Raw genomic sequence first — 22,781 nt, 5'->3', positions numbered from 1 at the left:
CCTGGTGCTGAATATAGACATTCCACTGGTCATTCAACGAACCCCCCCACCGTCCCCTGAAGCATACATAAGTCCCCCGGAACTGTACGGAGGTTGTGTAGAGACTTGCGCAGACTTCATGATGCAGTGTTCGCTCGTCTTTGCACAGCGTCCCGTCATGTACGTGTCGGACTCAAGCCGGGTGGCTTATGTGATTAATTTGCTTCGAGGTGAGGCACATGCCTGGGCTACGGCGCTTTGGGAGCAGAATTCACGGCTCCTAACGGTGTATACTGAGTTTGTGAGGGAGTTCAGACTGGTGTTTGATCACCCACATAGAGGCGAGACCGCTTCAACGGTGCTGCTGTCTATGAGACAGGGGCGTCGGAGTGCAGCCGAGTATGCAGTCGACTTTCGCATCGCGGCTGCGAGGTCCGGCTGGAATACTGCTGCACTCCGCGCCGCCTTTGTAAACGGACTGTCTCTGGTCCTAAAGGAGCATCTGGTGGCAAAGGACCAGCCGCGGGATTTGGACGGGCTTATTGATCTAGTCATACGATTAGACAATCGGTTAGAACAACGCCGTCGGGAGCGAGACGAAGGATGTGGCCGGGCATGCGCCGTCCCTCTCCCTTCCGGGTCCGAAAAGGTTCTGCCCTCCCCACGCTCCACAGCCTCAGCGCTTGTGTGGCAACAGCTCCCCCTGCTGATGTTGCTAGGGAGATGAGCAGGGCCAAAAGGAGATCAGATGACAGAATGAGGAGGCTGGCCCGCGGGGAGTGTTTTCTATGCAGCTCAAAAGAGCATATACAAAAAAACTGCCCCAAACGGCCAAAACGACAACACTCGCCTTTAGAGACTGGGCTAAGGGTGGGTCATAACATTCACATGGGACATACACGCATATCTGCACATCTCCCAGTTATGATCCTCAGTGGGGATCTAACCCTTCAGGCCCCAGCCTGTGGGGACGGGGTCAGAAGGGAATCTGCTGGACAGCAGATGGGCAAGGAAAGTAGGGCTCCCTCTGGTGGCGCTCCCCTCACCATTGAAGGTGCGGGCACTAGATGGCACCCTTCTCCCTTTAATCACACACAAGACACTGCCAGTAACTCTGGTAGTGTCTGGGAATCATCGGGAGGAGATTGAGTTTTATGTGACTCCTTCTACCTCCCGTGTGATTTTGGGCTTCCCGTGGATGATAAAACACAATCCCCGGATTGATTGGCCATCTGGGGTTGTGGCTCAGTGGAGCGAAACCTGCCACCGGGAGTGTTTAGGATCCTCGGTTCCCCCCAGTGTGACGGCTAATGAGGAGGCTAAATTCCCCCCCAATCTGACGGTGGTGCCCGAGGAGTACCACGATCTTGCTGACGTCTTCAGCAAAGATCTTGCACTCACTCTTCCCCCGCACCGTCTGTATGATTGTGCCATTGATTTGATCTCGGTCGTTGAGTACCCGTCCAGCAGGCTGTACAATCTCTCACGCCCAGAGCGCGAATCAATGGAGACCTACATCCGGGACTCATTAGCCGCCGGGCTGATCCGAAATTCCACCTCCCCGATGGGTGCTGGTTTCTTTTTTGTGGGCAAGAAAGACGGCGGACTCCGTCCATGCATTGATTACAGAGGGCTGAACGAGATTACGGTTCGCAATCGATACCCGTTGCCTCTGTTAGATGCAGTGTTCACACCCCTGCATGGAGCCAAAATCTTCTCAAAGTTGGATCTTAGGAATGCGTACCACCTGGTTCGGATCCGGAAGGGAGACGAATGAAAGACGGCATTTAACACCCCATTAGGTCATTTTGAGTACCTGGTCATGCCGTTCGGCCTCACTAACGTCCCCGCGACGTTCCAAGCTTTGGTAAATGATGTCTTGCGGGACTTCCTGCACCGATTCGTCTTCGTATATCTAGACGATATACTCATCTTTTCCCCGGATCCTGAGACTCATGTCCAGCATGTACGTCAGGTCCTGCAGCGGTTGTTGGAGAACCGGCTGTTTGTGAAGGGCGAGAAGTGCGAGTTTCACCACACTTCTTTGTCCTTCCTGGGGTTCATAATCTCCTCCAACTCCGTCGCCCCTGATCCGGCCAAGGTTGTGGCGGTTAGAGATTGGCCCCAACCAACAAGCCGTAGGAAGCTGCAACAGTTCCTCGGCTTTGCAAACTTCTATAGGAGGTTCATCAAAGGGTACAGTCAGGTGGTTAGCCCCTTGACAGCCCTGACCTCCTCCAAAGTCCCCTTCACCTGGTCGGATCGGTGCGAGGCCGCATTCAGGGAGTTGAAACGCCGGTTCTCGACTGCACCAGTTCTGGTGCAGCCCGATCCTAACCACCAGTTCGTGGTTGAAGTGGACGCCTCTGACTCAGGGATAGGAGACGTGTTGTCCCAGAGCGGAGAGTCCAACAAGGTCCTCCACCCATGTGCCTATTTTTCACGCAGGTTGACCCTGGCGGAGTGGAACTATGATGTGGGCAATCGGGAACTCCTCGCGGTGAAAGAGGCTCTTGAGGAGTGGAGACATTTGTTGGAGGGAGCTGTGGTGCCATTTACGGTTTTCACGGACCACCGGAACCTGGAGTACATCAGGACCGCCAAGCGGCTGAACCCCAGGCAAGCCCGCTGGTCACTGTTCTTCGGGCGTTTTGACTTCCGGATCACCTATCGCCCCGGGACCAAGAACCAAAGATCGGATGCCCTGTCCCGGGTCCACGAAGACAAAGTCAAAACAGAGCTGTCAGATCCACCGGAATCCATCATTCCTGAGTCCACTAGCATGGCCACCCTCACCTGGGACGTGGAGAAGACCGTCCAGGAGGCCCTGGCACGGAACCCGGACCCAGGAAATGGACCGAAGAACCACCTCTACGTCCCACCAGAAGCCAGAGCTGCAGTCCTGGTCTTCTGCCACAGTTCCAAGCTCTCCTGCCATCCAGGGGTGTGAAGAACCGTGGCGGTGGTCCGGCAGCGCTTCTGGTGGGCGTCCATGGAAGCCGACGTCCGGGACTATGTCGAGGCTTGTACCACCTGCACCAGGGGCAAAGCTGACCATCAACGGGCACAGGGACTCCTCCAGCCATTACCTGTGCCCCATCACCCCTGGTCCCACATCGGCCTGGACTTCGTCACGGGCCTCCCGCCGTCCCAGGGCATGACAACCATCCTCACGATAGTGGACCAGTTCTCCAAGGCGACCCACTTCGTGGCCCTCCCGAAGCTCCCTGAGGCCCAGGAGACAGCAGACCTTCTGGTCCACCACGTCATGCATCTGCATGGGATACCTACAGACATCGTCTCCGATCGTGGTCCCCAGTTCTCCTCTCAAGTCTGGAGGAGTTTCTGCAGAGAACTGGGGGCCACCATGAGCCTCTCATCCGGGTATTACCCGCAGACTAATGGACAGGCAGAACGGGCCAACCAAGAACTAGAACAGACCTTACGTTGTGTGACATCCGCACACCCGACGGCCTGGAGTGAACATCTGGCCTGGATCGAGTACACGCATAACAGCCAGGTGTCCTCTGCCACCGGCCTATCCCTGTTTGAGGTGTGTCTGGGGTTCCAGCCCCCATTGTTTCCCGTGGTGGAGGGAGAGGTCGGTGTGCCCTCGGTCCAGGCCCACCTGCGGAGATGCCGTCGGGTGTGGCACACCACCCGTTCTGCCCTGTTGAAGGCCCGGATGAGGGCTAAGGCTCATGCAGACCGCCAGCGTTCCCCGGCCCCTGCATACCAGCCCGGGCAGGAAGTGTGGCTTTCAACGAAGGACATACCCCTGCAAGTGGACTCCCCGAAACTGAAGGAACACTTCATTGGTCCCTTCAAGATCCTCAAGATCATCAACCCGGCTGCAGTGAAGCTCCAACTCCCAGCTTCACTGCGGATCCACCCAGTTTTCCATGTGTCCAGACTGAAACCACACCACACCTCACCCCTCTGTGCTCCTGGACCGGCGCCGCCTCCTGCCTGGATCATCAACAGGGAGCCAGCTTGGACGGTGCGCCGGCTCCTGGATGTCCATCGGAAGGGCTGGGGGTTCCAGTACTTGGTGGACTGGGAGGGGTATGGACCCGAAAAATGCTCCTGGGTGAAGAGGAGCTTCACCCTGGACCCGGCCCTCCTGGCCGATTTCTACACCCGACACCCCGACAAGCCTGGTCGGGCGCCTCCTGGCGCCCGTTGGGGGGGGGGGGGGGTCCTGTTTTGTGGGCCGCTGAAGAGGAGGTACTGCTGGCCCACCACCACCAGAGGGTGCCCTGCCTGAAGTGCGGGCTTCGGGCACAAGAGGGCGCTGCCGCATTGCAGATCCAACCGGTAGTGACAGCTGTCACTCATCACCCCTGCCAGCTGTCACTCATCAGCCATCACCACAAAAGCCGGGCAGCATCTCCACCTCACTGCCGAGATATCGCCTGTAAATCGAGGTAATATTCTTCAGCTATATATTGTGCCGTATTGCACTTAACAGTTTGTTTATCCATTACAGAAGGACCTAATTACTTGTGTCAGCTGGAGGATGAACCAGTCGTTGACGGCAGGGTGACGGATTTCACCCTTCACGATTCGTAAGACAAGTAACTGGTCGGGTTTAGTGGACAGACTGTGTTCATTATTGCGGAGGTGGAGGTGTTGTTTCCCACCTGCATGAACTGGACTAACTCCGAGGAGTTACTGAGTGTTTCCACTCACCTCTTTTTCTGTTTTGTTTCCTGCCAGCAGTACCAGATCCGACAGCTGGAGACAGTGGCCACCTGGGGAGATCAGGACTTGGCGTCTCCTGTGTGTTTCCAGATCCGGTGGCAGTGGAAATCTCTGGACGGTGCTCTCCTATCCTTGAGCCTGCCCACATGCCACCTTTGTGTCATTGACTGTAATCTAAATTCTGTTTCTGTCTGTATTCCGTTGTGCACATTTACAACAGTAAATTGTTATTCTTTGGCTCATCCATTGTCCGGTTCATTTACGCTCCCTGTTGTGGGTCCGTGTCCCTACACTTTCCCAACAGTTTTACTTTTGTATTATTTACAGTGACATGGCGATCATTATGGTCATGACTTATGGTAATAAACTATTCTTATGTCTGGCTGTTTTTGTACTATGAGATGTGTAGTGCCTCCTTCAGGGGGACACTGAAACAGGCTGTGTCTGGGATGTATGAGGTCTGCACTCTGCAGTGATGCTTCCTGCTCATTTTTTCAGTCTGGAGGTATATAAGTCTTGGATGGCAGGCATGTTGTACAGATCAATCCATGTTGGGTTGTAAGCAGAAGGTGTGTGTGGTTTATAACATGGGTTGCACCTCATAGTTCCTTGATCTTGGCTGACTCCAATGGCAAGGCAACCTCGAAAGTGGAGATGAGTGACAGATGAATGCCCATTGGTCAATTCAGTTCACTGTGTTTATAGAGTGCTAAATTATAACATAATGATCAGATGATGCTATACACAAGCAAGGTCTTGAGGTTGCTCTTGGGGTGTGGAGGATCAAGATCTCACAGAAGAAACCTCAATCAGACCAGACTGAGTAATGTGCTATAATCTTACTGACAAACAAAACAAAAGCACAACAAAAAAGTGTCAGAAGATGCAGTGACAGAAATATTTCAGCTAAGACAGTCCAATGTTCACAATGACAGGTCTTTGGAAAGATAATCCTGAGGTGAAGACCAGAGTCACATCAAAATGGAATGCAATAGATAAGGATTGCTTGTATTAATGCCAGACAAGCCATTGAAATAGAAGATTCCACTATTCTCACCACAAGCCCAACCTTGATGCATCTCCAATTTGCCACCCACCAAATTTCCTTTATTCTGCAAGCAAATTATGGAATTCAGAATTTCAATGTAGACTTCCCATGCTTCGATGCACAAAAGCCACATTCAGACCTGATGTACATGATGTAACATGAGTTCATCCAACACATATTCATATTCTCTATTTGTTTAATTGGTCCAACACTGCACTGTCGTGCCGGGTGTTCATGTACCCTCCTACCCCATGGACACATTCCCACGTTCAGTCACCAGCTTGGTTGCTGAAAGCCTGACCATGGAACATGTAGCACTGGATTACTTGGTACCAGTATCTACTCCTGGGCAGCACAGTGGATTAGTGGTTAGCACTGTTACCTCATAGTGAGAAGGTCATGAGTTAAATTCCTGCCTGTGACCTTTCTGTGTGGAGTTTGCATGTTCTCCCCATGTTTGCGTGGGTTCTCTCCCGGTGCTCCGGCTTCCTCCCACATCCAAAGACATGCAGGTTGGGTGGACTGGAAACTTTAAATTGTCCGTAGGTGTGTGTACTGGTGTGAATGTGTTTGTCTATATGTGGCCCTGCAACAGACTGACGTCCTGTCCAGGGTGTATCCCACCTCATCCTTACTAGTACTGATGGTCAGTTAAAAATTGGATGGTTTTTGAAACCTTTGCAAAGCCTGTGTTTTGAAATATTGTTCTGGTGTCTGTATCAAAAGCCCCTGTCTCCTGTGGTGTACCTCAAGGTTCTGCCCTTGGCCCATTACTATTTATTTTGTACATGCTGCCACTGGGCCGTGTAATCAGCAGGCATGGCATCTCATTCCACTGCTATGCTGATGATACACAGCCGTACTTAAGGACAGATCCAAACCCCTTTTTTTTGCGGGCATGCTCCTCCTCTTCATTTTCACCCCCTCTTCCGCTTACCACCCTCACTTCCTGCCTGGAGGAGACAAAGGCAAGAAGTGAATCTTGAATCTACTCATGAATCAAAACTTTCTTCAATTAAACAGCTTCAAAACAGAAGCCATTCCAGTTGCCCCCCCCCCCCCCCACACACACACACACACACATCACGTGCAATCATCCACTATACCACTATCTCCTTCTCTGGTCAAGACATCCCTCTTTCATCTACCGTTACTAACCTTGGTGTGAGACTAGACCCTCACCTCACATTTGACAATCATATCAATTACCTGTTTAAGACTTGCTTCTTCCACCCCAGAAACATATCCAAGCTCTGTCTCTCCCTCACCCTCACTGATGCTGAAAAACTTGTCCATGTCTTTGTCTTTGTCTCCTCTAGGCTTGACTACTGTAACTCCCTGCTGTTTGGGAAAGGCTCTGATTCATTCAAAACAGTGGAGCTAGAATTCTGATGAGAGTACTTAAACAGGAACACATTACACCTATACTCCATAACGTTCACTGGCTCCCCATCACCTACAGAATCCATTTTAAGATTGCTCTCATCACCCACCAGTACATCCATGGCAATGCCTCCACATACCTCAAATACCTCCTCACTCCCCGCACATCCTCCTGTTAACATAACAATAATCTTCTCCCCCCCCCCCCCCCCCCCCCCCCCCCCCACACACACACACACACACACCAAACGTCACACCATGGGAGACAGGGCCTTCTGTTCAGCTGCCCCTCAAGGAACTTCCTCCCTAATCATCAGAGGACTCCACAAACTGCCAGCCTTTTCTCACTACTCTTTTTTCTACCAGAGGGTGCCAATGGTACCGCTGCGGTAATTTACACCTATTAGGCCACCTTTTCTTATGTGAATGCAGCCATTAGATCGGAATGTGCCAGTTCCAGAGTCACCAGCAGTAGGAACCTAAAGATAGTGTTGATTCTTATTCTTTGCCTTCAAATGATCATTTGTTGCTCTCTGTTCCATTTGCCTGCACAGAACTGGGAAAAAGGGCGTTTGTTTACTCGGGACTGTCGACATGGATCATGTTGCAAAAAGACTGGAAATTAACTGAACTTATTTCATTGAGCACGTTTAAGTCAAGACTGAGAGCAGACTTTGTGCCAGACTTCTGACATGAAGCAGAAGGTTTGACCATATTACGCCAGTTCTGGCATCCCTTCACTGGCTTCTGGTCTCTTTTAGATTGGATTTTAAAGTATTACTATTGACCTATAAATTGTTCACGGACTGGCACCCCCCTATCTGGCTGGCCTGGTTGAGTCCTCTGTGCCAGCAGGGCTCTGCGTTCACAGGGTGCAGGACTATTGTAAATGGTAAATGGACTGCATTTATATAACGCTTTTCCATCTGTATCAGATGCTCAAAGTGCTTCACAATAATGCCTCACATTCACCCCGATGTCAGGGTGCTGCCATACAAGGCGCTCACTACACACTGGGAGCAATAGTGGATTAAAGGCCTTGCCCAAGGGCCCTTACTGATTTTCCAGTCAGGCGGGGATTTGAACCCATGATCTTCTGGACTCAAGCCCAACACCTTAACCACTAGACCATCACCTCCCCCTATTGTGTGGCCCGAGGGTGAAGAAAAAGTCAGCAGGTTACAGAGCTTCCTATCACCGCGCCCCAGCTCTGTGGAATGATCTGCCTGCACTGATACGACAGTCGGACTCTGTGGAGACTTTTAAAGCCAGGCTGAAGACACATTTGTTCTTGTTGTGTGGGCCGCTGAAGAGGAGCTACTGCTGGCCCACCACCAGAGGGCGCCCTGCCTGAAGTGCGGGCTTCAGGCACGAGAGGGCGCAGCCGCCTCACAGGAGCAGCGGGGAATGACAGCTGTCTCTCATCACCACCTGACAGCTGTCACTCATCACCACCTCATCACCATCTCCATAAAAGCCGGGCAGCAACTCCACCTCCCTGCCGAGATATCATTCTACCTCTCAGGTAAACTCTCAGCCGTTTTGTGCCGAATGCACATTGCTTATGTCTGAACCTTTGCAGTTGTTGCTTGCGATATACTTACAGCTAGAAGCCAAGTTGTGGATGATAGCCGAGTTTGTGGATTTTGGGAGGAATTGACGCATTTCGCTCCTCACTCTAAACTTGCTAAGTATTTCCATAAGGACTGCATGAACTGTGTTCCTGTGTTTGAGGTGGAGGTGTTTTTCCCACCAGAAGAGGAACTGTGTTTGCTGACTGTTGGCTGGGTGTGCACACACCCACCATTGGCTGTTTCTGCTTCCTGCCAGCAGTACCAGATCTGACAGCTGGAGACGGTGGCAACCCTGGGGACTCGGGACTTGGCGGCTCCAGTGTGTTCCAGATCCGTGGGCAGTGGAAATCGTGTGGGGCCCGGCTCTTCTCTGGACTTCTATCCTCGAGCCTGCCCACACGTCACCTTTGTATATTGACTTGATTCTAAATCTGCAATTGTCTGTATTCCGTTGTGCACATTCACAACATTAATTGTCATCTTTTGGCTTATCTATTGTCCGTTCATTTACGCCCCCTATTGTGGGTCTGTGTTACTACACTTTCACAACAGTTCTCCCTGTTTTATCATTAGTATTTTATATGATTGTGTGTCTTTTTTTTTCTTTTTATTTATTTTATTTTTTTTCCTATTTATGGTTACATTTTTTTTGTGTGTTTTGATCTTATTTCATTTTATTCTGCTTTTAAATGATGTTTGTGAAGTGCCTTGAGGCGATTACTCGTGATTTGGCGCTATATAAATTAATACATTATTATTATTATTATATTATTATTATTATTATTATTATTATTATAGAGCACTTGAGAGGACTTCTTTAAATTGTAACTGTTTTTGTTAATCTTTTTTTTATTTTAATTGTGTGAATTTAATTCGAATTGTAGCGTAACCTTTTCTCTCTCTTGGCCAGGAGTCCCTTGCAAAAGAAATGTTTAATCTCAGTGAGACTTTCCTGGTTAAATAAATGTAAATAATAATAATAATAATAATAATAATAATAATAATAATAATAATAATAATAATAATAATAATAATAATAATAATAATAATTTACTTTGATGTCCACAAATGTATGAAGCTAACTGCTTTTTAACATATACAAGTGCATCTCACAAAATTAGAATACTGTGAAAAAGTTCAATACTTTTTCTCAGATATTTTATAAAGTGACATATAAACATTACATATAAACTAAAATGATTCTGTAAGGGTTGTGAGTAGGACCCCAAAGCAGGAACAAGGTTGGTGGTGAAAAAAAAAAAAAACGCTTTATTGTGCAAAACAACACACCGGAAATAAAAAAGGATCCAAAAAACAGTCAACAAAAGCACAAACAAAACAAAATGGATCAAGGTCAAGAGCAAAAGCAAATGCAAGGTCAATACACTTGAGAGCAGTCCATAGAGCAACAGTCTTTTTGGAGAGGAAAGCAAAAAGGTGATCCAAATAACAAACACAGGTCAAGCACAAAAAACAGTAGTCGTGCCATGCAAACAATTATACAACTCAGGAGAAACGTGGGGCTCAAAAAGCAACGTGAAGTTCAACAAGGATGCAGTATCCAGATCAGACAGGAGATAATATAGCTCTGGAAATATAATTTTCTGGCTTGCTAAAAATGAAATTCAACTGTCTGGACAAATAATAAAATTCTGTTGTGCTTCTGACCAAACAGAGCTTGGCTGTAGGTTGCTTATTCACAACAAAATTTATGTAGTATGTTGTCAAAGTAATTTAAAAAAGTCAACTTAAACACCATGACTTTAAATTACCACTGCTCCCATCGTGGTTCACAACTTCTGGTGCTTAATTTATGATATCTGGTTTATATTTCTCAGTGTCATCTCCTGTGTATTGTATTCTTGTGTAGTGTTTATATTATCTGGCATTCCTCATCCATGTTAATTAGTCAAGTTTCCTGTTTATTATTTCACTCATCTTCAACACCGCTTACTCCAAATAAGGGTTGTGGGTCGTGCAAAAGTACACTGTAACGTTCAGGAACATGGCGTTGGCCAGTCGCTGTGTTTTACAACCTGATTGACATTGCAGCACTGAATGCACATCTGTTTTTATATACTTGGGTTCTGTCTTTAGAGTTACTTCTTACAAATGTAACTGAAACTATTTATTAACTTTTTTATGTAAAAAACAAACAATTACCAAAAAATATAAAAACATTTATCCTCAACATGGCTCAGACTATCTGTCCTTTTGAGGAGTGGGTCTTTTTCACTGTAAAGCACTTTGGCATTCCTTCCTGTCCTTCTCCCTTACCCCGCTGAGTAGAGTGTAACGGCTCATTTACATAACACTGGTGACAAGCTGGGCTGTTCACAGCCGCCATTTGGCACCACCTTGGGATTTAAAGGAGGAAGTGCCATTTGGCACCACTCTGGTAGTTCGAGTGTTTAAAAAAAGCCTCAAGACGTACCCTATTTAGACAGGCCTATCACAGGTCTCAGTAATTTGAATCTGTTGCAAAATCCTTTTTATGCTATTTTATATTTTATTTTGTTTTATTCTATTCTGCCGACTGTTTTATCTTAAGATTGTCTGTTTTACTCTCTTCTTTATCCTTGGTTTTATTTATTTTTATTTTTTTCCTGTAGCACTTTGAGATTTTTATTAATGAAAGGTGCATGATAAATGAAATTTATTGTTATTATATTATTATTAAGAAGTCACATGGCTAATATAATTCAAATGACTGCAGTGTTTTGACTGCCAAATAGAACTTAAGTAAGAAACAAACAAAAACAGCAAAAAGTGTAACGTTGGCTTCCTTATGCTGTTTTTAATGATAATGTCACATGACCCGTTTTCAGAAATACTTAAATACCTCAATACACTTCAGTTGTTTACAATGTTTGGGTTGTTTGTGTGTGTGCGTGTGAGGGGTGGGGTTTTTTTTTACCTGAGCACTGTCTGCTCCCCCCCCCCCCCATTTGTTTGTTTGTTTTCTTTCTTTGTTGTTTTTTGTAATGACCATTTGTCTTGTCGAGCTTGTCTGATCTATAGCCCTCTGTTCATCTGAACCTCTACATTACTTGCTGACTTTGATTTTGCAGCAGAGGTTTTGATATCATCTATTGATGAAACAGAATTAATGATAGGACAGAATATTCTGTGAGACGTTTTTTGAGTTCAGTCTAAGCAAAATCAAATAGATTATATTTCCTGATGAATCACTTAACATAAATGATTCATCAGTATACACAAACACATCTTATAAATCACAATAAAATGAACAGTTGTTAGATATATTTCTGTGTTTAATTATGGTTTTCTTTATTTGTTTTCTGTATTTCTTTTGGTATCAAGGTAGTTATTATATGTAGGGTTACATTTTTGGTTTCATTCTTATTCTCACTTTCCTTTGTTCTTTTTTGGTATGTGCATGTAGAACTGGATTTAACCAGTTTGTACCACTTAGGATAAAGGGAGTTAGGTTACAATTATAAATCATATGTCTCCCGTTAATGCGCGGGCCTGGGGCAGGGGGATCCTCCCTTGAATGCCCACGGGGGCCAATAAGCGAAGGACTTTGCAAAATAAGGTCCACCTTTGTTAGGCATATGTAATCCTGTATAAAAACTGCTTGTATCCATTGTCCGGGGTTCTGTAAGAGCGGATCTTGTCTGTAAGAGAAGTTCTTGTAGGGTCCAGGCCTGATTATTTTGCTGTGACTTTGATTAAATTTAAAAGTGTGGAATAGTTTGAGTTTGTGCTTTGTAAGGGGCAGTATTACAGAAAGAACTGGGAGGAAAATAACACACTACAAAAGATTTGTTAGCAATATTCTCTAAAAATTGCAGTTTTGCTGCTATTAAACTATTTAATATGATTATTAATATTGTAACCGCTCCCTTTTCCCCCACTCCAGGTTGCCAGAGCTGATCTGAGATTGATCTGCATGTTTTACACCGGATGGTCTTCCTGACACAACTCCACATTATACAGAGAATACACAGATGGGGTCTTGAACCAGGAACCTTCTGATCTGCAAACAAGTGCTCAAACTGCTTGGCTACCATGCTGCCCAAAGCATTAATTTCTGTAGCTGAGCTGCAGGTGAAGATATTTTTGAACCTTTCTGCAAGATGTTTTAAATACAGTGCACCCAGAAAGTATTTACAGCGCTTCACTTTTTCCACAGTTTGTTATGTTACAGCCTTATTCCATAATGGATGATTTTTTTTTCTTTTGCACAAAAAACTCTCAAAAGTGCAGCTCATGCAAGACAGCCCAGGAATTTATAGGAACTGGAGGCTTTTTGCCAAGAAGAATGGGCAGCTTTACCAACAGAGTAAATAAAGAGCCTCATCCACAATTACCACAAAAAGACTCCAAGCTGTCATTGATGCTAAAGGGGGCAACACACTGTATTAAGAAGTGGGGTATGTAAACTTTTGATCAGGGTCATTTGGGTAGTTTCTGGTGTCATTATGATTAAAAGAGTAAACACAGTTGTTTGATAATAAATGGCTTCACACAACCACTAACCATGAGCGGAAAAAAAAACATTTTGTATTATTCATATTCTCTGAAAAATGGCCATACATCAAAAATTCTGCCAGGGTATGTAAACTTTTTGCATACTGTATATATGTCAGCACATCACAGAGATGCGTTGATGCACAGTGCAACCATCTACATGGGATCTAACAGCCATGATAACATGACAATACACAATGAGGTGGACTGACATGGGATCTGTGATATAATGTATTCGGGGTTTTCATGTATCCCATAATCCCTTGCACGCCAGAGAGTCGCTGCAGTCAAAACAACACAGAGAATCCACACGATGACAATTGTAAATGAATTTTATGCTACAAAAATGTCATTTTTTATGCTTTTCATCACGTTAATAAGAGACTGCTGCATGATACCCTGAAAACTTGCTAAAACAATTATAACAAATAATCCGTGTCTGTTACGTTCAATCTGCGTGGAATTTAATAAGCGCAAACCGAATTTCAGACATATTATATATATTAGTCTGGAACAAAGAGGACAAACATGTTGTAAAGAACAATATCAAGACGTTCAAGAGCCAAACTTCACTTTCCCCAGAATGACATGATCAGGAAGTGAGCGCAGATCACAGCAGCTCCCATTGAAAATAACGGCGAGACAGACTGTGATTCTCCCATGTTTACATAAAATAAATGCAATAACAATGTCTACAAACCCAGAGAATATATTCACAAGAGTTTTAGGCACAATATAAAAGTTTTATGTTGAGATGTTAATGGTGTTGTCCGTGTGCAGCGGTTAAAGTGAAGCGTGATCAGAGCGTCTCAATGCAGTTCTCAATGTTACTGAGATCTTGCAGCGCGGGACCTCTCCAAAGTTTTGCGGGATTTGAAACCTGAAAAACCTCAATATATGTATGTGTGTACATATGTATACATATGTATGTGTGTATATCAAAAATCAAATCAAATCAATTTTATTTATATAGCGCCAAATCACAACAAACAGTTGCCCCAAGGTGTTTTATATTGTAAGGCAAAGCCATACAATAATTACGGAAAAACCCCAACGGTCAAAACGACCCCCTGTGAGCAAGCACTTGGCGACAGTGGGAAGGAAAAACTCCCTTTTAACAGGAAGAAACCTCCAGCAGAACCAGGCTCAGGGAGGGGCAGTCTTCTGCTGGGACTGGTTGGGGCTGAGGGAGAGAACCAGGAAAAAGACATGCTGTGGAGGGGAGCAGAGATCAATCACTAATGATTAAATGCAGAGTGGTGCATACAGACCAAAAAGAGAAAGAACACTGCATCATGGGAACCCCCCAGCAGTCTAAGTCTAAAGCAGCATAACTAAGGGATGGTTCAGGGTCACCTGATCCAGCCCTAACTTGGAGCTTTAGCAAAAAGGAAAGTTTTAAGCCTAATCTTAAAAGTAGAGAGGGTGTCTAGCTCCCTGATCTGAATTGAGAGCTGGTTCCACAGGAGAGGAGCCTGAAAGCTGAAGGCTCTGCCTCCCATTCTACTCTTACAAACCCTAGGAACTACAAGTAAGCCTGCAGTCTGAGAGTGAAGCGCTCTATTGGGGTGATATGGTACTATGAGGTCCGTAAGATAAGATGGGACCTGATTATTCAAAACCTTATAAGTAAGAAGAATTTTAAATTCTATTCTAGAATTAACAGGAAGCCAATGAAGAGAGGCCAATATGGGTGAGATATGCTCTCTCCTTCTAGTCCCCGTCAGTAGTCTAGCTGCAGCATTTTGAATTAACTGAAGGCTTTTCAGGGAACTTTTAGGACAACCTGATAATAATGAATTACAATAGTCCAGCCTAGAGGAAATAAATGCATGAATTAGTTTTTCAGCATCACTCTGAGACAAGACCTTTCTAATTTTAGAGATATTGCGCTAATGCAAAAAAGCAGTCCTACATATTTGTTTAATATACGCTTTGAATGACATATCCTGATCAAAAATGACTCCAAGATTTCTCACAGTATTACTAGAGGTCAGGGTAATGCCATCCAGAGTAAGGATCTGGTTAGACACCATGTTTCTAAGATTTGTGGGGCCAAGTACAATAACTTCAGTTTTATCTGAGTTTAAAAGCAGGAAATTAGAGGTCATCCATGTCTTTATGTCTGTAAGACAATCCTGCAGTTTAGCTAATTGGTGTGTGTCCTCTGGCTTCATGGATAGATAAAGCTGGGTATCATCTGCGTAACAATGAAAATTTAAGCAATGCTGTGTAATAATACTGCCTAAGGGAAACATGTATGAAGTGAATAAAATTGGTCCTAGCACAGAACCTTGTGGAACTCCATAATTAACCTTAGTCTGTGAAGAAGATTCCCCATTTACATGAACAAATTGTAATCTATTAGATAAATATGATTCAAACTACAGTGCCTTTAATATATATATATATATATATATATATATATATATATTTGAGTTCACCTTGACAGCCGTGCAATATTTTTCCACCTCGACTATTTTGGTCATACGCTACATGCCCAAATGTGACTCGAGTCCTCAGTTATCACTGACCCCTCTTGGATAACAGCATTTCTATGACACTGTAAAGCAATTTTGGCTTAACTTCCAGCTTATCTTTGCATATTTTCCTGTTTCTGCTCCACGAGTTACCGCGAGACAGCTGTGTTTTCCCACAATTTGCCATGAGTATGGCAGAACTTACAAAATATCTAAAACTGGACATGCTTGTGTCACTTGAGCGTTTGGTGTGGACTGCGACGGCTTCGCCTCACACCCCACCCAGATAAGTGGTTAATTCAGGAGCTGCACGAGTGTGTGATTGGTGGTGGAGGTTCTCCTCCTTAACTGAACACAGACTGTGCGATTACTGAGTGTGCGGACTCACACTCATCCAGAACTGTTTCTATTTTCTGCCAGCAGTACCGGGTCTGACTGCTGAAGACAGTGGCCACCTGGGGCGCAGGGCTTGGTGGCTCTGGTGTTCAGGTCCGTTGGTGGTGAGGCTTGTGTGGGTTCCGGCTTTTCTCTCCTATCTTCGAGCCTGCCACACGTCACCTTTTGTCGGATTGATATAACACATATTTGTATCTGTCTGTATTACGTTGTGCACCTTCACAACATTAAATTGTTACCTTTTGGCTATTCCATTGTCCCTTCATTAACGCCCCCTGTTGTGGGTCCGTGTCACGACACTTCCCAAACAGGATTTCTCGGCCAGCGTCATGGATCCCGAGGGGCGTCAACCATCGCTTGAACAGCCAATGGAAGAGCGAGGTGCACAGGCGCCAGCAGGAGGCATGTTGGGTGAGCTGCAGCACATCTTAACCGCCTTTACCGCTCGGTTGGACTTAGTTACCGAGCAGAGCAGTATTCTCAATCGCAGGATGGAGGCTCTCACCGCCCAGGTGGAAGCGCGTGCTCAGGGCGCTGCTGCAGCACCTCCTCCTGCTGACCGTGTGCCAGAAACAGACATTCCGCTGGTCATTCAACGAACCCCCCTCCTTCCCCTGAAGCATACATAAGCCCTCCGGAGCCGTACGGAGGCTGTGTGGAGACGTGCGCGGACTTCTTGATGCAGTGCTCGCTCGTCTTTTCACAGCATCCCGTCATGTACGCAGCAGACGCCAGCCGGGTGGCTTATGTGATCAATTTGCTTCGAGGAGAGGCACGCGCCTGGGCTACGGCGCTTTGGGAGCAGAATTCACGGCTCCTAACGGTTTATACTGAGTTTGTGAGGGAGTTCCGACAGTGTTCGACCACCCTCATAGAGGCGAGACCGCTTCAAGTGTGCTGCTGTCTATACGGCAGGGGCGTCGGAGCACAGCGAAGTATGCAGTCGACTTCCGCATCGCGGCAGCGCGAGCTGGCTGGAATGCTGTTGCGCTCCGTGCCGCCTTTGTAAACGGACTGTCTCTGGTCCTTAAGGAGCACCTGGTGGCGAAGGACGAGCCGCGGGATTTAGATGGGCTTATCGACCTGGTTATACGGTTAGACAACCGATTAACGGAACACCGACGGGAGAGAAAAAAAAACTGTTGTTGTGATTTGGCGCTATATAAATAAAACTGATTTGATTTGATTTTGATTTAAAGAAGTACAATATGGATCACTCTCTTTGTTATTTGTCTGAAGCAGATTCAGCTTTATTGGCCAAGTATGTATGCACTACAGGAAATTTGTCTCTGGTTCACCATAGCTCTCATAATATTTACATGGTAAACATTAAGTAGGATGTTGTGGAAAAGCAACATATAGTATGTACAATAATGCACCACAATGATGTGTGAGGTGTTTGTAGTGCCTGTGTGTAGTCAGTTGCTCTGCATGTTTGTGCAATAGTAAAGTAAAATAGTTATAGTTTATAAATAGTTTTTTGAGTCTATCATTGTGATATTTTTGTTGTGTGGGCCGCTGAAGAGGAGTACTGCTGGCCCACCACCACCAGAGGGCGCCCTGCCTGAAGTGCGGGCTTCGGGCACAGAGGGGCTGCTGCATTGCAGATCCAACCGGGAGTGACAGCTGTCACTCATCACCCCTGCCAGCTGTCACTCATCAGCCATCCCACAAAAGCCGGGCAGCATCTCCACCTCACTGCCGAGATATCGCCTGTAAATCGAGTAATATTCCTCAGCTATATAATGTGCCGTATTGCACTTAACAGTTTGTTTATCCATTACAGAAGGACCTAATTACTTGTGTCAGCTGGAGGCTGAACCAGTCGTTGACGGCAGGGTGACGGATTTCACCCTTCACGACTCGTAAGACAAGTAACTGGTCGGGTTTAGTGGACAGACTGTGTTCATTATTGGAGGTGGAGGTGTTGTTTCCCACCTGCATGAACTGGACTATTCCGAGGAGTTACTGAGTGTTTCCACTCACTTTTTCTGTTTTGTTTCCTGCCAGCAGTACCAGATCCGACAGCTGGAGACGGTGGCCACCTGGGGAGATCAGGACTTGGCATCTCCTGTGTGTTTCCAGATCCGGTGGCAGTGGAAATCGTGTGGGGCCCGGCTCTTCTCTGACGGTGCTCTCCTATCCTCGAGCCTGCCCACACGCCACCTTCATGTAATTGACTGTAATCTAAATTCTGTTTCTGTCTGTATTCCGTTGTGCACATTTACAACATTTGGCTCATCCACTGTCCGGTTCATTTACGCCCCCTGTTGTGGGTCCGTGTCCCTACACTTTCCCAACAGGATATCTCGGCCAACTCATGGATTCCGAGGGGCGTCAACCATCTGTTGAACCCAATGGAAGAGCAGGGTGCACAGGCCCAGCAGGAGGTGTTAGGTGAGTTGCAGCGCATCTTAACCACCTTCACTGCTCGGATGGACTTAGTGACCGAGCAGAGCATATACTCAATCGCAGGATGGTCTCACCGCGGAGGTGGAAGCGCGCGCACAGGCCGGCTGCAGCTCCTCCTCCTGCTGTCCTGGTGCTGAATATAGACATTCCACTGGTCATTCAACGACCCCCCACCGTCCCCTGAAGCATACATAAGTCCCCGGAACTGTACGGAGGTTGTGTAGACTTGCGCAGACTTCTTATGCAGTGTTCGCTCGTCTTTGCACAGCGTCCCGTCATGTACTGTCGGACTCAAGCCGGGTGGCTTATGTGATTAATTTGCTTCGAGGTGAGGCACGCCTGGGCTACGGCGCTTTGGGAGCAGAATTCACGGCTCCTAACGGTGTATACTGAGTTTGTGAGGGAGTTCAGACTGGTGTTTGATCACCCACATAGAGGCGAGACCGCTTCAACGGTGCTGCTGTCTATGAGACAGGGGCGTCGGAGTGCAGCCGAGTATGCAGTCGACTTTCGCATCGCGGCTGCGAGGTCCGGCTGGAATACTGCTGCACTCCGCGCCGCCTTTGTAAACGGACTGTCTCTGGTCCTAAGGAGCATCTGGTGGCAAGGACCCGCGGGATTTGGACGGGCTTATTGATCTAGTCATACGATTAGACAATCGGTTAGAACAACGCCGTCGGGAGCGAGACGAAGGATGGCCGGGCATGCGCCGTCCCTCTCCTTCCGGGTCCGAAAAGGTTCTGCCCTCCCCACGCTCCACAGCCTCAGCGCTTGTGTGGCAACAGCTCCCCCTGCTGATGTTGCTAGGGATGAGCAGGCCAAAAGGAGATCAGATGACAGAATGAGGAGGCTGGCCCGTGGGAGTGTTTTCTCTGCAGCTCAAAAGAGCATATACAAAAAACTGCCCCAAACGGCCAAAACGACAACACTCGCCTTTAGAGACTGGGCTAAGGGTGGGTCATAACATTCACATGGGACATACACGCATATCTGCACATCTCCCAGTTATGATCCTCAGTGGGGATCTAACCCTTCAGGCCCCAGCCTGTGGGGACGGGGTCAGAAGGGAATCTGCTGGACAGCAATGGGCAAGGAAAGTAGGGCTCCCTCTGGTGGCGCTCCCTCACCATTGAAGGTGCGGGCACTAGATGGCACCCTTCTCCCTTTAATCACACACAAGACACTGCCAGTAACTCTGGTAGTGTCTGGGAATCATCGGGAAGATTGAGTTTTATGTGACTCCTTCTACCTCCCGTGTGATTTTGGGCTTCCCGTGGATGATAAAACACAATCCCCGGATTGATTGGCCATCTGGGGTTTGGCTCAGTGGAGCGAAACCTGCCACCGGAGTGTTTAGGATCCTCGGTTCCCCCCAGTGTGACGGCTAATGAGGAGGCTAATTCCCCCCCAATCTGACGGGTGCCCGAGGAGTACCACGATCTTGCTGACGTCTTCAGCAAAGATCTGCACTCACTCTTCCCCCGCACCGTCTGTATGATTGTGCCATTGATTTGATCGGTCGTTGAGTACCCGTCCAGCAGGCTGTACAATCTCTCACGCCCAGAGCGCGAATCAATGGAGACCTACATCCGGGACTCATTAGCCCCGGGCTGATCCGAAATTCCACCTCCCCGATGGGTGCTGGTTTCTTTTTTGTGGGCAAGAAAGACGGCGGACTCCGTCCATGCATTGATTACAGAGGGCTGAACGAGATTACGGTTCGCAATCGATACCCGTTGCCTCTGTTAGATGCAGTGTTCACACCCCTGCATGGAGCCAAAATCTTCTCAAAGTTATCTTAGGAATGCGTACCACCTGGTTCGGATCCGAAGGGAGACGAATGAAGACGGCATTTAACACCCCATTAGGTCATTTTGAGTACCTGGTCATGCCGTTCGGCCTCACTAACGTCCCCGCGACGTTCCAAGCTTTGGTAATGATGTCTTGCGGGACCTTCCTGCAACCGATTCGTCTTCGTATATCTAGACGATATACTCATCTTTTCCCCGTCCTGAGACTCATGTCCAGCATTTACGTCAGGTCCTGCAGCGGTTGTTGGAGAACCGGCTGTTTGTGAAGGGCGAGAAGTGCGAGTTTCACCACACTTCTTGTCCTTCCTGGGTTCATAATCTCCTCCAACTCCGTCGCCCCTGATTCCGCCAAGGGTTGTGGCGGTTAGAGATTGCCCCAACCAACAAGCCGTAGGAACTGCAACAGTTCCTCGGCTTGCAAACTTCTATAGGATGTTTCATCAAAGGTACAGTCAGGTGGTTAGCCCCTTGACAGCCCTGACCTCCTCCAAAGTCCCCTTCACCTGGTCGGATCGGTGCGAGGGCCGCATTCAGGGAGTTGAAACGCCGGTTCTCGACTGCACCAGTTGCTGGTGCAGCCCGATCCTAACCACCAGTTTCGTGGTTGAAGTGACGCCTCCTGACTCAGGGATAGGAGACGTGTTGTCCCAGAGCGGAGAGTCCAACAGGTCCTCCACCCATGTGCCTATTTTTCACGCAGGTTGACCCTGGCGGAGTGGAACTATGATGTGGCAATCGGGAACTCCTCGCGGTGAAAGAGGCTCTTGAGGAGTGGAGACATTTGTTGGAGGGAGCTGTGGTGCCATTTACGGTTTTCACGGACCACCGGAACCTGGAGTACATCAGGGACCGCCAAGCGGCTGAACCCCAGGCAAGCCCGCTGGTCACTGTTCTTCGGGCGTTTTGACTTCCGGATCACCTATCGCCCCGGGACCAAGAACCAAAGATCGGATGCCCTGTCCCGGGTCCACGAAGACAAAGTCAAAACAGAGCTGTCATATCCACCGGAATCCATCATTCCTGAGTCCACTAGCATGGCCACCCTCACCTGGGACGTGGAGAAGACCGTCCAGGAGGCCCTGGCACGGAACCCGGACCCAGGAAATGGACCAAAGAACCACCTCTACGTCCCACCAGAAGCCAGAGCTGCAGTCCTGGTCTTCTGCCACAGTTCCAAGCTCTCCTGCCATCCAGGGGGTGTGAAGAACCGTGGCGGTGGTCCGGCACGGCTTCTGGTGGGCGTCCATGGAAGCCGACGTCCGGGACATAGTCGAGGCTTGTACCACCTGCACCAGGGGCAAAGCTGACCATCAACGGGCACAGTGACTCCTCCAGCCATTACCTGTGCCCATCACCCCTGGTCCCACATCGGCCTGGACTTCGTCACGGGCCTCCCGCCGTCCCAGTGCAGACAACCATCCCTCACGATAGTGGACCAGTTCTCCAAGGCGACCCACTTCAGTGGCCCTCCCGAAGCTCCCTGAGGCCCAGGAGACAGCAGACCTTCTGGTCCACCACGTCATGCATCTGCATGGGATACCTACAGACATCGTCTCCGATCGTGGTCCCAGTTCTCCTCTCAAGTCTGGAGGAGTTTCTGCAGAGAACTGGGGGCCACCATGAGCCTCTCATCCGGGTATTACCCGCAGACTAATGGACAGGCAGAACGGGCCAACCAAGAACTAGAACAGACCTTACGTTGTGTGACATCCGCACACCCCGACGGCCTGGAGTGAACATCTGGCCTGGATCGAGTACACGCATAACAGCCAGTGTCCTCTGCCACCGCCTATCCCTGTTTGAGGTGTGTCTGGGTGTTCCAGCCCCCATTGTTTCCCGTGGTGGAGGGAGAGGTCGGTGTGCCCTCGGTCCAGGCCCACCTGCGGAGAATGCCGTCGGGTGTTGGCACACCACCCGTCGGCCCTGTTGAAGGCCCTGATGAGGGCTAAGTGCTCATGCAGACCGCCAGCGTTCCCCGGCCCCTGCATACCAGCCCGGGCAGGAAGTGTGGCTTTCAACGAAGGACATACCCCTGCAAGTGGACTCCCCGAAACTGAAGGAACACTTCATTGGTCCCTTCAAGATCCTCAAGATCATCAACCCGGCTGCAGTGAAGCTCCAACTCCCAGCTTCACTGCGGATCCACCCAGTTTTCCATGTGTCCAGACTGAAACCACACACCACACCTCACCCCTCTGTGCTCCTGGACCGGCGCGCCGCCTCCTGCCTGGATCATCAACAGGGAGCCAGCTTGGACGGTGCGCCGGCTCCTGGATGTCCATCGGAAGGGCTGGGGGTTCCAGTACTTGGGTGGACTGGGCAGGGTATGGACCCGAAAAATGCTCCAGGGGTGAAGAGGAGCTTCACCCTGGACCCGGCCCTCCTGGCCGATTTCTACACCCGACACCCCGACAAGCCTGGTCGGGCGCCTCCTGGCGCCCGTTGGGGTGGGGAGGGGGGGGGGTCCTGTTTTGTGGGCCGCTGAGAGGAGGTAACT

The sequence above is a fragment of the Thalassophryne amazonica genome, chromosome 19, assembly GCF_902500255.1.
Source record: "Thalassophryne amazonica chromosome 19, fThaAma1.1, whole genome shotgun sequence".
Classification (NCBI taxonomy): Eukaryota; Metazoa; Chordata; class Actinopteri; order Batrachoidiformes; family Batrachoididae; genus Thalassophryne; species Thalassophryne amazonica.
The sequence above is the reverse complement of the archived record's forward strand: the minus strand, read 5'-3'. Positions refer to the sequence as shown.